At 39.0% G+C, this 19954-nt stretch overlaps 1 protein-coding gene across 15 annotated transcripts in view; it reads left to right on the top strand.

Annotated features, from left to right (window-relative positions):
- MKLN1 (muskelin 1) overlaps positions 1-19954 on the top strand; it is a 311721-nt gene that overhangs the window by 46522 nt on the left and 245245 nt on the right. The window contains exon 3 of one of the 15 annotated variants that reach the window (XM_070513597.1): positions 13364-13504. The exons of the other annotated variants lie outside the window; for them this stretch is intronic. The gene's annotated coding sequence lies outside the window, so the exon portion shown is untranslated. The remainder of the gene's footprint in view (positions 1-13363; positions 13505-19954) is intronic. 15 annotated transcript variants of the gene reach the window in all.

Consider the following 19954-nt stretch of genomic DNA (forward strand, 5'->3'; position numbering starts at 1 on the left):
CCACCCTTAGTTTATCTATTTGTTCATCAGTGTTTTTGAGATGAATCTTACAAAACTATGCAAAAACATAAATATCACTCTGCTGATGCTATTACAGATTCCCGAAAGCAAAGGAACAAATACCCCATTCATTCCAAGTTGACATCAGTTTCTCTATGGTTTGTGACCTAAAATGACTTGGAGAACTTACTGTCTTTAATTCACTTCTGTTTTTCGCCCAAGTTCGAGAATAAACATTTAAGTTTTTATATATCTAATATTTTTATTAAATTTAATTTTATTAAACTATATAAATATTGTGGATACTTACAGCCTATATATTTATAATCTACTTATATGAGATAATTATTAAAATATATAATTAATAGTTTTCTTAAATAGTCATACATTTTCATTTATTAAAGTACTTGCTCATGAAAATACTATCTTTTCATTAACTGTTTTAAAATACTTTAATATTTTGCTTTTGTGTTATTAAAAATGTTTTATTTTATGAATTTTTTTAAAAAAAGCTTTACATAGGAGGCCAGCCCCATGGCATTGTGGTTAAGTTTGGCACACCCCTCTTTGGCAGGCCTGGTTTGCTTCCTGTGGGCGGACCTACACCACTCATTGGTGGCCATGCTGAGGTGGCAACCCACATACAAAATAGAGGAAGACTGGCACAGATGTTACCCCAGGCTGAATTTTCTTCAGGAAAAAAAAAAAGATTTATGTGTTTTTTTCTTTTTCTAACCAACAACTAAATTTAGAGGTTCTGTCTTAGGTCACAGATGATCCTTGTTTGTACAAAAAGTTTATATTTTGAGGGGCTATAGAGATTTCTTGTCCTTTAAGCCTTATTAAAAGTTTTTGTCAATTGTTTCCTAACATCCCTCATATTAGCTCGCCAGAAATAAGCAAAAATAAAGCTTGGACTGTGTCAAAAAAATTCGCTGGCCCACTTTCATCCTTCTTCAGCAGAGTTTACTCAATAGTGTTCCCCATCCACTGTGCCAGCCAACGGAAACAGCTAGTTGTTGTGTGAAATGAAGAATAACTGGAAACATGGTGCCGGTTTCTTTTCCTGCAAGTAACAATTCATCCATTTAACATTCTTTTGGCGTTCTTGAATTCTGTGCTAGACAGTGTTGTGTTCACTGTTCAGTTGAGGCCAATCAGAGAAATGTTAACCTTCTATCCTGGCCTGACCCTCCCAATGTGAAACAGTGATGGCCAACCAATGGCTTGGCACCTCTACCTAAAGTTAGTTCCATGTGGCGCTCGCAGCTTTGTGTAGGTGAATGGACATCAAGCTGGAGAATGCTAGGCTGGGAGGGATAATAATTATAATAACAGATAAAATTTCCAGCTGTTATGATCCCTACTCTGTAGATAAACAAAGCTCAGGAAGGTTAAGTAACTTGCCCAAGGTCACGCTGCCAGCAAGCTGTAGAACAGGCTGTCTGGTTCTAGCACTTTTCGTCTATACCATACACCACAATATGCTTTTATCTTTTATGGCCAAGTACACCATTGATTTTGTAAATATTCCATACACGTATAAAAAGATTGTATATTCTTTTTACGTAAGGTATAAATTTATGTTTTTTATGCTATATACTAATTACACACATATACTCATATATGCATGCGCGTATAATAAGCTTATGGGTATCATTATAGTCTTTTATATTCTTGCTCATTTTTAATTTCATATTTTATCAAATTCTGAAAGAGGTATATTAAAATCTACTACTGTGGTTATCATTTCATCAAATTCTGCTTGTCTTTCTAGTGGTTTTGGTTTTTTAAAATTTTGTGCTATGTTTTTTAGTGCATACTAGCTGACTATTATATTTTTTTGTGTTTGTATCTATACCACAGGAAATTGAGCTGGCTGCATATAAAATGATACCCAAATAATAATGGCTTAAATAAAAATGTATTTTTCTCAAACATAAAAGATACCTGATGGTGAGAAGTTCAGGGCTGATATAGTGGCTCCATGGTCATCTGGAATGCAAGGTCCGTTTGTCTTTCTGCTCTGCCAAATTTAGTATGTGTTGCCCATTCTACAAGTCGTGGTTGCAAGATGGCTCCTGCAGCTCCAGCCACCACATACATATTCCAGTCAAGAAGGAGGAAAAACACGTCCAGAAAGGAGTAGCTTCCAGATGAATTAGACTTCAACAAGCCCCACCCACTAACCTCTGCTTACAACTTATACTCTACCTCCAATTGTAAAAGAGGAAGGGAAAATTGTTTTTATCTGGACACATTGCTGTGCCAAATTAAATTGAGGTTTTGTTAGCAAGGGTGAGGAGGAATAGACATTACATAGGTATCAGCAGTCTCTGCCACAGTGCCTTTAATCATTGCACCCTCTTCCTATTTTATGCTTCTGGCCTTGAATTCGATATTAGTATTGCCACTCCTGCTTTTGGATTTGCCTGACATATATCTGCCCAACCACTTATTTTCAACCTTTCTTTGTCACTTTATTTGAAGTGAGTTTCTTATACATAGCTTAATTTTGTTTTTTTAAGCCCCATCTGAAAGTTTGTCCTTTGAAAGGGAAATTGGACTCATTCAACTTTTTAGCAGTAGCTGATATATTTATTTTTATTCTTTCCTTTTTATTTTATTACCTATTATGCTTCATTGTTGTTTCCTTCCCCCCTTTTCCTTAGGTTGACTGGCTTGATTCTTTTTAAAAGTTATTTTCCCCCTCTGTTAAGTTGAAAGTTTTCCTATGAAGCGCTCACTTCTCTTAAATAAACAAATGCTTTTTCTGACTGAATAACCATATCCCTGTATCTCAGAGATTCCTTGTGAATACGCTGAGGAAGAAATGCAGTTTATTTCTTCAATAGTGAGGTAGGGTCATTGGCACCACATAATATTTAAGGAGATTTATTTTGCTCACTCCCTTCAACATCACGTGTAGACGCACTTATGCGGAGCTGGAAATGAGCCCCGTTTTGACTGAGGGCCACTCCTGTGTGCTGCGCTCTCTAGATTCCTTTCAGAGTCTGGCTGTTGAAGGAAAAAGGAAGGCTATCATCTTGGACTCTAAAAGTCCACATGGGAATGAATCATGATAAGTATTCGTCCTTACATTTCTCTAAGTCTTTTCTGAATGCAAAACAAGTTATCACGGGTGATAAAGCAAATACGACAAGGAGTAACACTCTGTTACCCTTTGTGGCTTGCTATCCCTAACGCACTTGTTTTAAAAGAAGTTTTGAAACCTTTTTCCATGGTGGGCTTGAGTTCCACAAAGTTTGTTATAGTTCTGTGAGGAACTTGCATATGAAATTTAGCTTTAGATTACTTGGTGAAATTATTAAGCTTTTTTTGATACTTTAGAATTTATATGAATATATTACTTCTGAAAGGAGCCTTTTTTCTCTCATCTGGCTCCAAATTATACCTTCCACTTCATGCCACAGCAGTATACTTGTTCCCAAGAGCAATCAAGGATCCTGAAATTAAGCGAATGGTACAAGTGTTACCATCTAGGTAGGAATTTTGCTGTTTTTACCATGGAGAACAATAAGAAAGAAAAAACCAAAGTTTTGTTAAAGCCATATAACTTCTACTCAACCACACCAATCTAATTTATTACTTTTTAAAAAATTATTATTATTTTAGGTCACCTATGGGTATGATTTGGCTACAAACTGGTATTGATAAACCTTAAAGTAATCATTCTATACAGCAAACTATTTGTACTCTGAAAAATTTTTAATTTGTATATATAGAAAATAAATTGAATAAATAACCAATTACATACAAGAAACTCCCCACCTTGAAACATTTGGGTTGTAATATTTGTCACTGGGGCTCTCTCTCCCTTTCTTATCAAGAATAGAGTGGGTCATTCTCTCATTCTGCCACTTGCTGTATTGTTGGGGCAAATGGACAAAGATTCAGTTCTGTTGTTGGAAACGCCTTGCTTCTCAATACCACTATTTTCCTGCCGCATTTTAGGCAAAGGGCGGGAGGCATGGTGTCATAGGAAGAGAAAAATTAATAAATTAATAAATTTAAAATCTGCCTCTTCCTCTTCTTCTTAAGTACTTTTCCTCCAGCATTGACCATGAAAGGGGCTGGCCTCAGAGGAGAAGTGGGAGAGATTTAAGAGTGAGAAAGAAAAGTGTCTGATGAAAATAAAATTATTTTAGGAAAAAATATGTAAAGAAACATGCTAGATTTGAACATTGAAGTTTTTTGGCGTATAATGTGAGTTTAATTTTACTGGCTACTAATATCGATTAAAAATGAGGCTTTACAAGATTGGCCATATGTTGAAGCTGGATGACAGTTCATAAAGGTGGAAGTTGGGTACATTTTTATTATTCTTTCTACCTTTTGGTATATTTAAACCTCCCATAACAAAAAGTTTTAAAAAGAAAATGAATTTAAAACAGTTTTTGAAAGAAAACTGTTCTGGATTGGAATTCTGACAAAGAGATTCCTCTTTTTATGCCCCTTGAAAAGAGTGTCATAAATTTGTTCATCAATGGAGTTCAAAACTGGTCTGGATTCGTTCTGTCAACAAAACACTTCAATATATACCCTGTATATAACTCCTGCAGTTGACACTCTATGATTGAATTTGGAAAAAAATAGGCTTGCATAGCTTTCATGAATTAATTGAAAATACCGAAATTTAAAATTTTCAGTAAGACATGACAATACTTACCAGAAACAAGTCATCAGTTCTCTAGTTATTTTTACTTTCATGTTATTCAGACCCAGAGTATTAAACAGGAAATCAGAAATCTCTAAAAGCTAATTCCTAGAGTAATACAACTTACTTTATGTCTTAGTGTCTCCATTTTTTTCCTCCAGCTAAGTGAGAAAAAACCCTGTGACCAAACTTTATATCTTCCAGAACATTTGAGGGATAACCATGTTGGAAAGAAGATTTTTCTAATGTATCATATAGAATTTTGTTACTACACAGAGATTGTCTTCTTCGCTAAGAACAAGTAGAAAATAAAGACGAATAAATGAATCATACTAAAAGTCTGGTTCATAGTGTCATCTCTTTGTAAAATTTCTCATATAAGGTGCCATGTTTTCCACTTTCTTCTCAGCTGGCCTGGGCTTAGAGCAATGATCTGCCACTCTCATGTATCAAGTATGTGCTAGAATGCAGAAATATGCATAATCCTTGTCCAGGGTACAATTTGAGTGCGCTGATGTAGCACAAGAAAGGCTCCGAACTCTGTGGGTTACAAAGGCATTGGCCTCCGGGAGCCCTGAGTAGTAGATGTGACCATGGCATGCTTTGCGACGTTTTTTATTGGTTTGTTTAGATTTCATTCAATTTTTAAGGTAACTATGGGGTAAAAGGCACTAAGGGACATTTCACACAGTATCAGGAAGTTGTGGGGTGGTTTGCTACTCAGTTGAAATTAAATCCTGAGAAATAAAACTCCTAAAGGAATTGAATATAGGGGAGAAGGGAAGATAATACCTTATCATTCAAAATCAACCAGATATTTACTAAATGCCTCTTCTGCTGATTTTTTACATTTCAGTAGCTAGCAAATCTTGGTTTACAAAGTGCTTTCACATACATTATCTTATTTGATCCTTCCAACAAGCCAGTGAGGTCAATGGGGCAATCCTAAAATGAGGAAATTGCATCTCAGAGACTTAAGTGCTTTCTAAAGGTCTAATCCCCAGCTGAATGGGGCAGGGGGCACAGAAACTACCAGGTCTCCAGACACCATCTTGTGGCCATTCCCTGCTGACCACTCAGTATTGTGCTCCTCCATTCTGTGTTAGTGCTGGGGAGGATTCAAAAGGAGTATGGACATGACATCTGCCCTCAGTGGGTCTGTGATCTAGACGAGAAAACGCAAGTTTTACGTAATGAAACAAGCAGAGAATTATTCAGTGGTAAACTATATGAAAGGGGCTACAAATACAATAAAACCTGGATTATTTTAATTGGAAAATAAGGTGCTGTAAATTCTACCCAAGCCCTGAAAAATGTTTGCAGGTGCACAAGAATATTGGTCAACTGAATATTTTTCTCAAGTCTTTCGGCCAGGCAGTGTTTTCCTGGAGAAGTCCCATGATTAATTATTGACGGAGGAAAGCTTGTCAAGGAGAAAGGGAAAGACAACATCATCTTATACCTTATCATGTACTCGCAGGTACAATCTTGCACAGCTCTGCAGTGACACATGGTTGCTTGCAAGAGCCAATTCTTGAACTGTTGAATTCTTATTGATCTCTGCTGTGCCTCAGACTGAGAAGTGGAAGCTTGTGGGAGCTAGTCCTGGCCCTGCACATCTTTATTAGGTCCTCTAGGCCATCGACGGAGGCCACCAACCCAATCACCTTCTTGCCTCCTTCTATTTACCTAATTGCAAAGGGAAAAAAGGGGAGGAGTCCAATTTTTTAAAGAAAACTTCCTGAGGACAGGAGAATGGACACATTTGTTCTACACTCAGAGGGACTGTGGACTTCAAGGGTCTGCAGGGACTCTGTGATCACTTTTATTCTCTGATGTCCTAATGCTCAAACCTAAAACTTTCCAAACCCATATTTGTTTCAGAAGCAAAATTCTGTTTAAAATACCTGTTCTTTCTTTTTCATCAGAGCAAGCCTGTCCTCAGAGACAGTTGCAGACCAGTCACTATTTCTTCTTCTCTGTGTCTTCCCCGCTGAGTGGCATATTGCCTGGGAAGACCCATGGGGACTTCCAAAACCATCAATGAGTGACTGGCAGCAATCTCTTAAAACAAATGCACATGGCCGGCCAGGTTCACCAGAATTATGGACATTCCTGTGTAGTCTTCTTCAAAATACTAATTTGCTCAAGTGCCCATTGGAATAGGCCAGCATGTGTGAATCTATGGTTTAATCTTGCTTGCCACCAGAGAAGAGTCAAGACAGCAGTCACAGGCTGGCAGTCATGCTGGAGTCGCTCCTTGAGCATCAGTGCATGCCTACTTGAGAAGAGGAGAGGGCGGTGGGAGAAATCGGGTGGGAGTTCAGAATGCAACCATGAAGGTCTGTGAGTAAATGTGAGGGTGCACTTTGGAGGCACTGTCAACAGCACCAACAACAGTGCTCACTTACACTGAGCACTCAAGTGCAAATATGATCACAGTTCTGACTCCGAAACCCAAGCAGATAACCACTACCACTGGATCAGCCATGTCTTCAAGGATGCATCCTTTCAATTACCTTTCCCAGAGTGGCAATGGATTTATGCTGAGTCACTCAAGCTTTTATTTCATCCAGTGGTTGCGAACATGGACTCTGGAATCAGCTCTGTCACGTACTATCTGGGTGACCTTGGGACGGTTACTTAGAGATTCTCCATGCCTTTGATTTCTCATATATGAAATGGTGATAATTATACCAGCTATTCCATAAAGCTGTTACGAGGAGTAAATGAGTTCAGACATGTGAAGAGCTTAGAACATTGCCTGGCACATATTATGTACTGTGTAAGTGTTAGCTATTTTCATTCATTCATTCCTCTAATATTAATCTAAAATCTCTGCTCTGGACACTGCTAGGTGTCGAGAAGTAAAAGCAAAAAGACACAGTAGGTGCCCTCAGTGGGTTTACACTCTATTATAGGCTTGTGTTTTCTTTGTCTTTATCTAGCACAACAGTTGGGAGGTACTCAATAAATGTTTTTGAATATATGATTGGACTGGGGAAATGGGCAAGTATACTGATAATTTCAGTTAAACAACTATAGTTAACAATGCCTGGCATATAGTAAGAGCCTGGGACCATATAAACACAATTAGCTATTTTAATTATTAACTTAGTAGAATAAATGCTGAGACTGAGTGTGTGGACTGGAGGTTGAGGGTGAGGAGGTAGGTGCACTCAGGGAAGTCTTCCAAGAGACAGTATCACTGAGCTTAGTTTTGATCAGCGAGTGGGTGTTAGCCAGTAAGAGAAGAGGGCTAAGTGTGTTCCAGGCAGAAGGAACATTGTGTGCAGAGCTAGAGAGGCGTGAAATAGCACAATACATTCAGGGAGCTCCGAGTAGACCGGAGCCCCATCCTCATTGTGACATACAGCGTGCATTTGTTAAATGAGTATTTGAGATTAGAGGCTGTGAAATGAAACAAAACAAATGAGACATCGCTTGTGTTGCCCTGGCCTTTAGCATTAACTAAATAACCAGTCATGGACTAAGTGGCTAGGGAATCTTAAGTCGTTCAGTTTAATTACTCGCCCTGGGACAAATGCTGTTAGTCTCTATACAGCATTGCTCTATAATCAGCCCCTTTTGGTCTTTGGATAGAGGAAGGAAATTCACCTGATTTACCTGTTTTCTCAAGGTAATTGAGATGAATTACAATAAAGGCGATGGGATCATAGTACAGACGAAGATGTTTTTGCACAGTAAAGTAGGTTTGTCTACATCAGGGGTTAGCAAACTATGGCCTGAGGGCCGAATCCTGCCCACTGCCTGTTTTTGTAATTAAGTTTTCTTGGAACACAGCCACACTCATTTGTTTACATGTAGTCTAGGGCTCCTTTCACACTACCACCGCAGACTTGAGTAGTTGTGACAGAGACTGTATGGCCTGCAAAGCCTCAAATATTTACAAGCTGGCTCTTTCCAGAAAATGTTTGCCAATCCTGCTCTAGAGTCATCTCTTCCAACCAGATGATAAGTAAAAACCACCTAAATATTTAAAACAGAGGATTGAGTTGGTTTAGAACCAACATGCAAACAATAGGTTATTAAGTTTTTTGAGTTCACTACCAAGGAGAGAAGATTGCAAATATGTTCACCATGAAGCGTGCAATAAACGTGAATAAATGAATGAACATAGATACTGTGATTGGCCTTCAAGTTTGATGCTGAACTTCCTGGCAGTCAGAAAAAAGAAAAGAAGGGAATCGATCGTCTGTATTAGTGACCTGTTGCTTCATAACAAACCACCTTAAAACTTAATGCCTTTACTACTCCTCTTGAGACGGTGTTGGCTGAGTGGTTCTGCTGATCTAGGCGGGATCCAGTTGATCCTGGTGAGCTTGCTCGTGCATTTGTGGTCAGCTGGCGTATTAGCTGTGGGCTGGCTGGTCTGGGATGGCCTCAGCTAGGATGGCTCATCTCTACTCCACATGGTCCCTCATCCTCCGGCAGGCTTGCCTCGCCTTGTTCACATAGCAGTGGCAGGTTCCAAGAAAGAAAGTGGAAGCACACACCTGAGGCTTAGGCTTGGACCTGGCACACTGTTACCTCTGTTGCATTCTAGTGGCTAAAGCAAGTCAAAAGGCCAGCCTGGATTCAGTGGCCTAGGTGGGGAAATAGATTCTAACTCTTGACGGAAGGGGCTGCAAAGTGACATTGCAAGGGGCAGGGGCAGGAGGGAGAAAATTGGGGCCATGGTTCAAATTAACCAATCAGCATCTAAATCAGCATGTTTTCCAGCTATAAATTTTTTAAAAAGTCATCTCTGTGGTCTAAAGTGGAAAGGAATATTCGTTGCATATCAGTCTATTCAGCCCCACCCACAGAGATGAATCATCATTGTCTTCAACTAAGGGGACCAATATCCTCTAGCTAATGACAGATGCAGAGGGGGAGTAGAAAGAAACCTGTCACAAGTGTGGTACATGTCATATGAGACCCAGACCCATATTAAAATGCTATCTTGATGAATTTCACTAGGAAATCAGACTCAGTTTTAATGAGTTAAGGTGATAAGGAAAATCGTTATTACAGAAGGAACCAATGACTAAATTGAATATTAACCTTTGAGACTAAAGCCTAAATGGACGTACGATATTCTTACTGACCACTCCCACTGCCCTCCACTTCATTATGGGTGGCATTAAAACTGGTCACTGTATTCAAAGACAACACTGATATCTATGGATATAGATGTGATTGAAAAGGCAGATAGGGAATAAACATTCTTTTTAAAACTCACTAGCCACGTAATGATTTTTTAAAAATTTATTGCTGGAATATCTTCATTATTACCAAACATACCTCAATAAATAATGTTAAGTATAAATAGCAGCAGTGATGTCAGAAATCCTCCTTAACTGTTCTTTTCCTGGAAACATGACCTGTCAGTAAGAAGAGAGTAGCTTTTGCTCCCTAGAGTCATTCAGAATCCCCCCAAAATCTAAAAAAACAAAGCAAAACACTAAAAAAACCCAAAACTCCCAAACTGCCCAGACAAAGTCACACAACCTAGGTCTGAGAACATTGTTTCTGGCCTAGAGCCAGTCAGGGTGTGTGGCCTTGTTTGCAATAAGCTGACGTCTTTACACTTGGCTTTCCATGGAGCTGCCACCATCAGACTTCTGTAGTATCAGCAGTAGTGCATGGGGGGAACATGACAGGATTTAGGGAACTATTAGACGCCTGTTGACTCAGGCATTAGGACCAGCTGTGAAGGGAAATATATTTCAACTTAGATACAGTGAAAAGGAACTGAGCTGTTGACATTGAAGAGGTGGGGATGAAACCCTCGGGATGCTTGAAGATGACCAGTTTCTGGGATGGTCGAGGGGAGGTAGGGCTGTCTCAGGGAGGACAAATGAAGCTTCCAAATGAAGCTTGGGTACAGAAAATCAGAAGTTAACCTCGGCAGGTCACATAAATGTTAAATGATATAACACATATAAAATACCTGGTGGAGTACTTAGAAGAGTAGACCTCAACAAATATTGGTTCCTTTCCTGTCTCTGCCTCTCCCCCTCACTTTAGAGATTTCTTAAAAATGAAATACCTGCCAGCCAGCAACCATTGGAAAGATGTCAGATAGGATAAGCTGTTGATAGGTGGTAACAATCAACAAAATGCACACTTCAGGTGGATAGAGTAGGGCACGTCCCCTCTCCTGTCCCTCTCCTCATCACAGCTTGGAGGCAGCATAAAGACATTCCTTCCTTCCTTCCTGTAGAGGAAGTGAGTGTTCTCTCAGACCTACCTTGGCATTCCTTGATGTCTTAGAGAAGCAGATGACCCCGGCTGAGCAAGACAGTCAGCAGAACAGCAGCCCTTGATGCTGCAATTGGAAATTTCCATTCTTTGCTTGCAGCTCTGAAAAAAAAAAAATCTAAAGAGCCCAGTAGCTGGGAAATTTCCACGATGGAAAATTTTAACATATTCTTTAGCTCTAAACTATGCAGGTTTATAAAGACTATTTTTTTTTCTTTTGGCAATTTCCTTCTTTAACAATAATTTATGAACATGGTAACACTACAGCTGCGGGAATAGGGAGGGCAAGATGACTTGGAGGGGATTGGGTATGGTTTGGCTAGTGGGAGGCTGTGTATATACACATTTGACCACCTGAACCGTAGAAATGCAAATCACTACAAGACCCACTGCTTGGGAACTCATCCAAAATAGAGATAGTTTGCCCTGCAGCACTGCAGAGAAATCTGTGTAGAGACTGGAAATGGAAAGTGAATGGATACAACTTTGGAACAGGAGATGGTGAGTTCTGTTGCTGGAAAAAAACAATCTCAGGCAGATCCGTTAGACTGCTGCTTCTTAAACCTAAATGTGCATATGGATCAACTGGGAATCTCGTGAAGCTGTAGATGCTAATTCAGTAGGTCTTGGAAAGGGCCTGAGACTCTCTGTTTCTAACTGGCTCGCAATTGATGCTGATGCTGCCCTTCTGAGGACCACACTGTGAGTAGCCAGGCTGTAGACAACAGGTCCTCATCAGTATGAGGTCAGTTCGCCTTCAGTAGCAAAACACAGTCAAAGGGCGGCTGGAGGTAAGCTCCCTTGGGGTCGTTTTCTCAGACTACAAAGCTAAAGTCTAAGGGTAGAACTGAATGTCTTCTGGAAAGATGTTTCATGCAAGTCTGGATAAAGTGGATCTTTTGAAATGTGGAGATGCAAGCAGTTACCAGAAGCCTGCCTGCTCCAGCAGATTCAAGTTGGTGGTTTCTAGAATGCAATGCCCTTCCAGAGAAACCCCTATAACAAGTTGGTGAAGATTCGTAAACTGGTCCTGTCTCCTGAGTGACTCTCCAGCATTGTGCATGTAGGGTGAAACACCAATGAACCAGCTCCAGTTATTGAGGGAAGACTGTTGGCCAGAATTTGGAAGGGGAAAAGGAATCTGGAAAATAAATTACTTCAATCTCAGCCAGAATAATTGTCTTTTATTGAAATAAAAGGAGAATAGGAGAATATTCCATTTTCTTAACAGTTGTCTCGCCTTTGTGCTACCTATATTACTGAGATTGAGAGAGAGAGATCAAAATCTGTGGCACCTTATTCCAGGGTGTTACCTCCAGTTGATCTGTAAGAATCTGCTGTGCGTATCTTTAAGGAAACATTTGTCCTATTTTTCATTTTCCATTCAGCTGAGTTTTGGATGGGTTATTACTACTTACTTTTCAAATTAAAGTACCCAGGAGCACATGGAAAAAAAGGAGGAGGGAGATTATCATCATGAAAATGCGCTGTTGAAATCAGAGTGAAACAAGCATGACGTGAATTTGATAAGATAATAAAAAGTATCAAAATATATATTAAAAGTAAATATTATGCTAGTATCTTAACTCCTGCATAATGTTTCTAAATTCTAAATGGTTTATAGGATTGTTAGGGATTTGGACTTCTGGAGATTGGTTAGCGTCTTCCCTTTCAAAAATCTTCACTGTGGGGTCAAGGTATGATTCGGCATTGAAATAGACTACCTGATCACTTAAGTAAAAGAGATCGGCCTGTGTTTTTTCTTACTGTAGGTCTCAATAGCAATTGTTCACTGAAGAACCCTACAACCTACAGCCAATCAAATAGAATTTGCTTGATCTATCTGAAGTCACATTTCTTAATAATAAACATAATAATTATAATAAAATGTAACATTTTGGAGTGCTTAGAACAGGTGAGGCATTTAATCTTTACAGCAAGCTTACAAGATGGGTGCCATTATTACATAGATGAGAAACTGGGATTTAGAGAGCCTAAATGAATTGCTTGGAATCCATACATTATGGCAAAGCAGGGAATAACCTTTTTTGACCAGCCTCACTTACTAGAGTGCTTTTTGCAAATGCCTCAGCTCCATCTCAGCTTCACCTCCCTTATCACAGACAGATGGATAGACGCTCCTTCTCAAGTTCAACAACCTCACAGAGCTTGATTCAAATACTGAATGTGTTGTCAGTTGCTTACAGCTGCTATTTCTCTAGCAGAGCACCAAGTCCAGGCAAACTCTTTTGAAGAGCTCATTAAAACTGCTAAAATAAAGTCTTAGAAGCAGGTGCATTCATTAGCTGAAATGCAGACGATTATGTTAATATCGCATTCAGGTGACAAATTTAAAGCCATCAAAATCATGGAGGATAAAAGGATTTTCAAAGCTAAAGTTAACTTCTTCCTTTGTAGGGCTCCTTGCTCTGTTAAGCACGTGACTGCCTTTGCAGCTGTCAACATGGGGACTTCCAACGTTACCTCACAAAAATAAAGCCGTTTTGCAGTATCATATTTCCTTTACAATTTCTTGGGTCTCTATTCAGGAAAGGAAAGGTAAGGAATTGCCTACAACCCTAATGTTATTTTCTAAATAGGAAATCTGACACCTTATTTACAATCTATTGTCAGCTTGGGCCCAAGGGTAGAGAAGACACATTAAAGAAGATGGTTAAAATACGTGGACAATGATTCCTGGTTTGCATCCAGCAGCTCTTTCACTTTGCCTTTTCTTTTTTTTTTTTCTCGAAGAAATATTGAGCATGACATCTGTATGTGATTGTACATACGTATTTAGGTGGCCATACATCAGAATGTTAACAGTAGTTACTCCAGGATGATTTTGGTTTTCTTTTTTGTGTATTTTTGTATTTCTCAAATTTCCTACAATGAATATGTATTACTCTGTAAATTTAAAAATTATTATGGAGTAATTAGCCTCTCCGCCTTCAGTTGTTTTAACTATCAAATTGGGTTACTACTTAATTGCCTAGCACACCGGAGCTGGCTGAGACGTTTCCCCAAAGTCCTTCCTTCTTCTCAAATCTAGGATGTCTGTGGAAACATCAACTCCTCCTTTCAGAAGAAAATACAAGAAAAAGAAGGCTAGGTATCCAGCCACTTATAAAAAAATTATAAACATGCTTAAAGATTTTTATATTATTCTTCAGCACCTCAATCAAGTGGGCCTTTATCAAAGTGAATGCATCTGCCATTTGCAAAGGGAAAAAGGCTGAGCAACCTTTTAAAACCAAATTAACTTTATTTTAAATTTTTTTGGTTATACGCTTTGGGAAGCCTTGTAAGCTAATGCTTGACACATTCATTTTTTCAAATGGTATGGTACAATGACTGTATCACTGAGTGAAAAATGTAAAATAATGGGGCTGGCCCCATGGCATAGGGGCTAAGTTCAGCGTGCTCTGCTTTGGCAGCCTGGGTTCACGGGTTTGGTTCCTGGGCTCGGACCTACACCACTTGTCAGCCATGCTGAGGAAATGACCCACAGACAAAATAAAGGAAGATTGGCACAGATGTTAGCTCAGGGTTAATCTTCCTCAAGCAAAACAAGAGGAAGATTGGCAACAGATGTTCGCTCAGGGCAAATCACCCTCACCAAAAAAAGAAAAGAAAAATATAAATAATGAAGCTGCTGTAGACTTGAACCCATCTACCTGAGGGCATCTTTACATAGAGAATGTGTGTGTGTGTGTGTGTGTGTTCGCCTAAATAGCTTGAAATTAACAAGCTGCTTGTGTGGTGTAATAGTCCTGTTTTTGCCTTCCTTCCTCTTCAACTCTTCTTCTGTCTCACCCTGTGCACTATTACTTTCTCTTTTTTCCTACACAATTGAAAAGACAATTGACCACATTTAAAAGGAAAAGCAATATATAAAGCAGGAAAGATCTCCTTGAGATGGGGTTAGATAAGCAAATACTTCTGAGTACACATGTGCATACATGCCCCTTTCCTAGTCAAGAGTGGCCTAGCTGAGTCCTTGCTCCAAGTGCCATGAGTCTCATTACTTGTGACTCGTATAGAGTGCAGGCAGTTCCTTCCACTGCTGGACTGCTCTGAGTCTCCTAGGAATACTTTCCCACCCACTCCAACTCTTGTTTAATTCTCAGAGCTGCCACCCTCTCAGAAGCTACAGATTCAAGACAAAGGGAGGAAGGTGGCCAGAAGAAACTCCTGTCCTTCCGGTATGAAGCATTACCACCATGAGATTAGAGAGTAAACTGTACAGCGCAGAATTTAAATGTGAAAGGAACTTGAGAGGTCACCTCAGTCAAGTTTTCTTTAAATGTATGTGTCTCTTCTAGAGCATACCTGATAGTCATCCAGGCTGACCTTGAAATTTTCCAGTGACGAACACTCTCCTACTGTTTTTCACTTAGATGCTGATAGAAGTGTAGATAGAGCACAAATAGCATTACAACTATAATGGCAAAAAGAAAAAAAATGAATTATTCCTAATCCTGCCACCCTTAAAAAAACCAACTATTTTTTAATTTCTGTGACTGATCCAGGATCTCCCAGTCTCAAGTAAATATAACCTTTTAGGGCCCATGAGGAATATCAAGAGACTGAACCATTTGGCTTAAAAGACACTTGGGAGATTTTATTGGCCCGTGGTGCTCATCACACCATGAGAGTCAGACCCTGAAAAGGAAAATTGTGTAAAGAATTTGTAAGCCTCAGTACCACAGTATTTCCCAAGTCTCTTCCTAACTCATCCCTTTTGTCACTCTGACACCAGACAGCAAGAGAACATTTCTGAGATTATCTTATCCGGAGTTCTTTCCAACATTTACAAATACTATCTAAGCTGAGCAGTGTGTTCCCAGGTTACCTAAATTGTCCATGTGATGGTATTTCTTTCAAAGGAAATTGGAGAGTTCAGCAGCTTTCTGAAACAACTAGATGTGACAACACGAAGAACAAAAGTAACAAAAGAAAACCCTTCAAAGACAGTGCGCCCTCTGGAAACGGTTAGGCATTCTGCCTTTTCACATCGCTCGCTGAGAGATTCTTTTACGATGACTTTAAAATGAAAGTGGTGTTGAGTTTTGGGGAAGCAAATTCAAAAAGATCAATCAGCCAATAGAGTGGATAAAAGACTGTGAACTACAGTTGTGACTAAGTAAATAGAAGGGAGAGGTTTTTCTTAATGATTATTTTTTTAATGAGTTATTTAAAAAACTATGGAAAAATTCAAATACGAAAGAAAATAAGGCAGAAAATTTTTTAAAACCCCACCTTCCACCACCTAAAAATAACCATTGTAGATTTTAAGGCAATATCATTCCAGACATGGAAATAAGAGATATTTTAGAATTTTAAAAAGCGACTTGCACTCAGGCAACTAAGCATGGTCTTGTTGATGATGGTCTAAAGAGACCCAAAACTTGACTTTTTGAAATGTCTATTTCGTCTGAAAAGTGAAGAGAGGAAGAATTCTCAGTTCATAAGCAATTATAAGAACGTGAGTTCATAGAAATTAGCAGATATTTTTATTTTCATCTACATGTCCATGCTGTGACCCTCAGTTTAACTGCGCCTAAAACATATCACAATAAGATGTGCTCCCATAATGCTTTTCAGTTTATGAATCAACTTTATGCTGACTCTCCTGACCATGTAAAATAATCAGGGTTGATATTTAGATGGCACATATTAGTCTGACCATTCCAGTTATTTACGGCCAAGTGTCCATTCGGCTTAGTGGGACATCTGTTTTGATTGGTCAGTGTTAGCACTATACCAATTATTATACATTTGTTTTTACTGGTTATGCCTCTTCTGAGCATACTAAATATTTCCCTGAGCCAAGGTTTATTCTGCTAAATTTCTAATCTTTGATGTTTTTTAAAAAATGTGTCACTCTTAACCCCATTCATTTATTAGTGAACTTATCCCACAAGATTCCTCTCTTGCAGAAATGAAGTAATTTTTATTTATTTGATTGTTTCTTTCTGAAAAGGAAAGAGTAAAATGCCCTCTCCCCTGCTCCTATACACACCTCGTTACATTCACGTTTGGGCAAAGACTTCACTGGAAATTTTCAAACTCAGAGGAAATTTTTCTCCTTTATATTACAAAAATTGGGGACATTGTGATCTCCATTATCTGTGTTTAAATTCAGGGAACATTGATACTGATTATCCACATGGCAGATTATCCTAGTTATTTCTATTTACAATTTTCACAGTAGCTCTCCCCTCCTACTTACATTTGGCTAATGGTAACACAAAATCAGATGCCATTTCCTGACTTACTCATCAACTTACATTGAGAAAATGCAGGTCGAATAGGTGGAAGAAGAAAGCCAATATTTCCTTGGTAACCTGCATATCACAATTAAAGGTAAATGCTTAATCAAAAGTACAGATTTTCCATGCAGTAATGTCTCTGTTTGTCTCATAAACACTAGAACATTAGACCACCTGATCATTTTTCTGGAAAAAAAAGTGTAAATAATTTTAGTAAATGAAATCATATTTCTTTACTGACATGTTCTAATTTAAAAGTATAATTTCATTTTAATTGAGAGCAGCACTTAACCATTCTCTTACTATCGATACTTTTGCATATCAAGCCATAGGCACCACGTCCGTGCCTCTGTGGCTTGGCTTGTTTTTACTTTTATTGTAGGTGAAGAACAGGAGCCACATTCTATGCACAGGAGTTAAGGCCACACTTCTTCCTCCTTCCCTAAGTTCAGTAAGTGGCCACCTCAATGTTTCAGTGTTTGAAATTTCCTACTTCGTTAACATTCACTACTTAGGTACATTAGAGAAAGGACCAATTTGAATTAGTGGAAATTTTGAATGCTGTATTATAAAAATACATCGTTTTATCGCTTTATGGTACAGTATGCCACTCAAACAGTCTACAGTGAAGTATTTCCGGGAAGAACAGCTACTCTCGGACTGCTTTAACCGTTAAGACGCTTCAACATTGTGCGCTTTAAGTGTTAAGCAAATGAATGTTGCTAAATTATCTGAACATGCTCACTTCACTTTCACTGAGCAGTTCCTATATGTTTGGCATGATGCTAGAAAAATTTTGTCCTCTTGAGCTGACAATTCACTAGAAATTTTCGTTCGTTTTCCCTAGTAACACTCATGTTTATTCAGCACCTGTCTAAATTCACTCTTTTATTCAAAAGACATTTAACAGCTATAGTAGGGTAGGGATAGGCACAAATTCAAAGTGACTGGGGTCTTAGGGTGAAAGTCATTTACCATATGGATCAACACCAATCAATCAATTAATCAATCAATCCACAAGTCCTTTTTTTCTAGGTAATCTAACTAGTTCAGGGTTTCTCAACCCTGGTGCTCTTGACATTTTGGACTGGATAAACCTTGTGGGGAGCTGTTCTGTGTATTGTAAGATGTTTAGCAGCATCCTTTGCCTCTTTCCATTAGATGCCAGTAGCACCCCCACTTCTAGTTCTGATAATCAAAAATGTCTCCAGACATTGCTGAATGTCCCGGGAGAGGGGCGGAGAGTCGGGAGGCAAAATTGTCCCTGGTTAAGAACCACTGAGCTAGCATGTACATCATACCTTCTTTACTAGATTATAACGACCTCGAGGGCAGAGACTCAGTCTGATTCATCGCTCTACCGCCCTCTCCCCACCAGCTAGATTTAGTTTCTGGCACAGAAATGCTTCTTGATGAATGTTCTGAAACTAACAAAATATCTCCAGAGTACCTATACTGTCAGCAGCCCTCAGCAACGTGCTTTGGTAACCCAGAAGCTGAATAAGGTAACTGGGGTAAATTGCCTAACAATTTTTTATGATTTGAATAATCACTCCCTGTTCGTATCATATACCCACTTTGCTGCCAAATGCCTACACTTGTATAGGGCTTTAATGTGTAGGAAGCACATTTCACATTATGGCATTTGATTCTGATACAAGGATAATCACTTTGGCCACCTCTGTTTATAATTTAAGCTCCCGAGTCGCAGAGCCACATTCTCGGGCAGGCGCGGGAAGTATTTCGATTTCAGTGCCATTGCCTTCGGTTATTAAAAGGAACTCTTAAGATTAGTTTAATAATGTTAAATTTAAAGTTCAGGATTCTTTTTTGCCATGTTAAAAGTAGGACATCCAAAAGGTTCTCCAGTGATCTAAGAGATTCTGGTTTACTTAGATTCCTGGAAATTGCCAGACAGCTTTAAGGGAGGGGGGAAAAAAAGAGTGAGGAAATTTTCCCTGTGGGCAATTGGGGAAAACAAAAATATTTTTGTGCTGTGGAGACTTCTCAGGAAAGGAGGGTTGGCCAGCAGTGGCATCTGCGCAAGGGGAATTTCCACATTTGGGAAAACATGGTCATAATTAATGACTTAGGAAAACCAAGAAAATGAACCATGTTGGAAAAATATGATCTTCAATGGCCAACTCATTGTCAACTGATTGGTCCAGAAAATTGGATTGTTTTAGAAAGAGACTTTTATTTGTGGATATTTGCCTACATGTCCTTCCTTCTGTGGATCTAATAAGTACCCTGCCCTTGCCTGGGGAGTCAGTTTTCCATAGCCAGACCCACTCTCTCTGTTCCTCCCTACCCTAAGGGAGTGTTTGCGTTAGACTTCTGGCCTGGACAATGGCCTGTAGTCTTTTGCTTTGAACATGATACTTCGGACTAGCCAGCAGAGCTATTAGCCTCCATTAGAATAGAGGATTCTTGGACAAGGGCAGAAGGATGAGCTTGCATCATCTTAATGCGGCCATCATTTATTGAGAACTCTTTGTCTTAGGCCCTGTGCTAAGAACATTGAAAAGCTATCCTGACTTAGACAAGAAGAAACTGAGGCTCAGGCAATTTAAATAAGTAGTCTAGAGTCATACAGTTTTTAACTACCAAACGATACTTTTTCGGTCTCCTCATCCTGTATACAAAGTTTACTCCCTGAATTGGAATGTTTTCACCCTGTATACAACCTCTCACTTACTTAACTACTCCCTTCCTCTTCCTCTTCCCTAGATCG

This window comes from Equus asinus, chromosome 1, assembly GCF_041296235.1.
Source record: "Equus asinus isolate D_3611 breed Donkey chromosome 1, EquAss-T2T_v2, whole genome shotgun sequence".
NCBI lineage: Eukaryota > Metazoa > Chordata > Mammalia > Perissodactyla > Equidae > Equus > Equus asinus.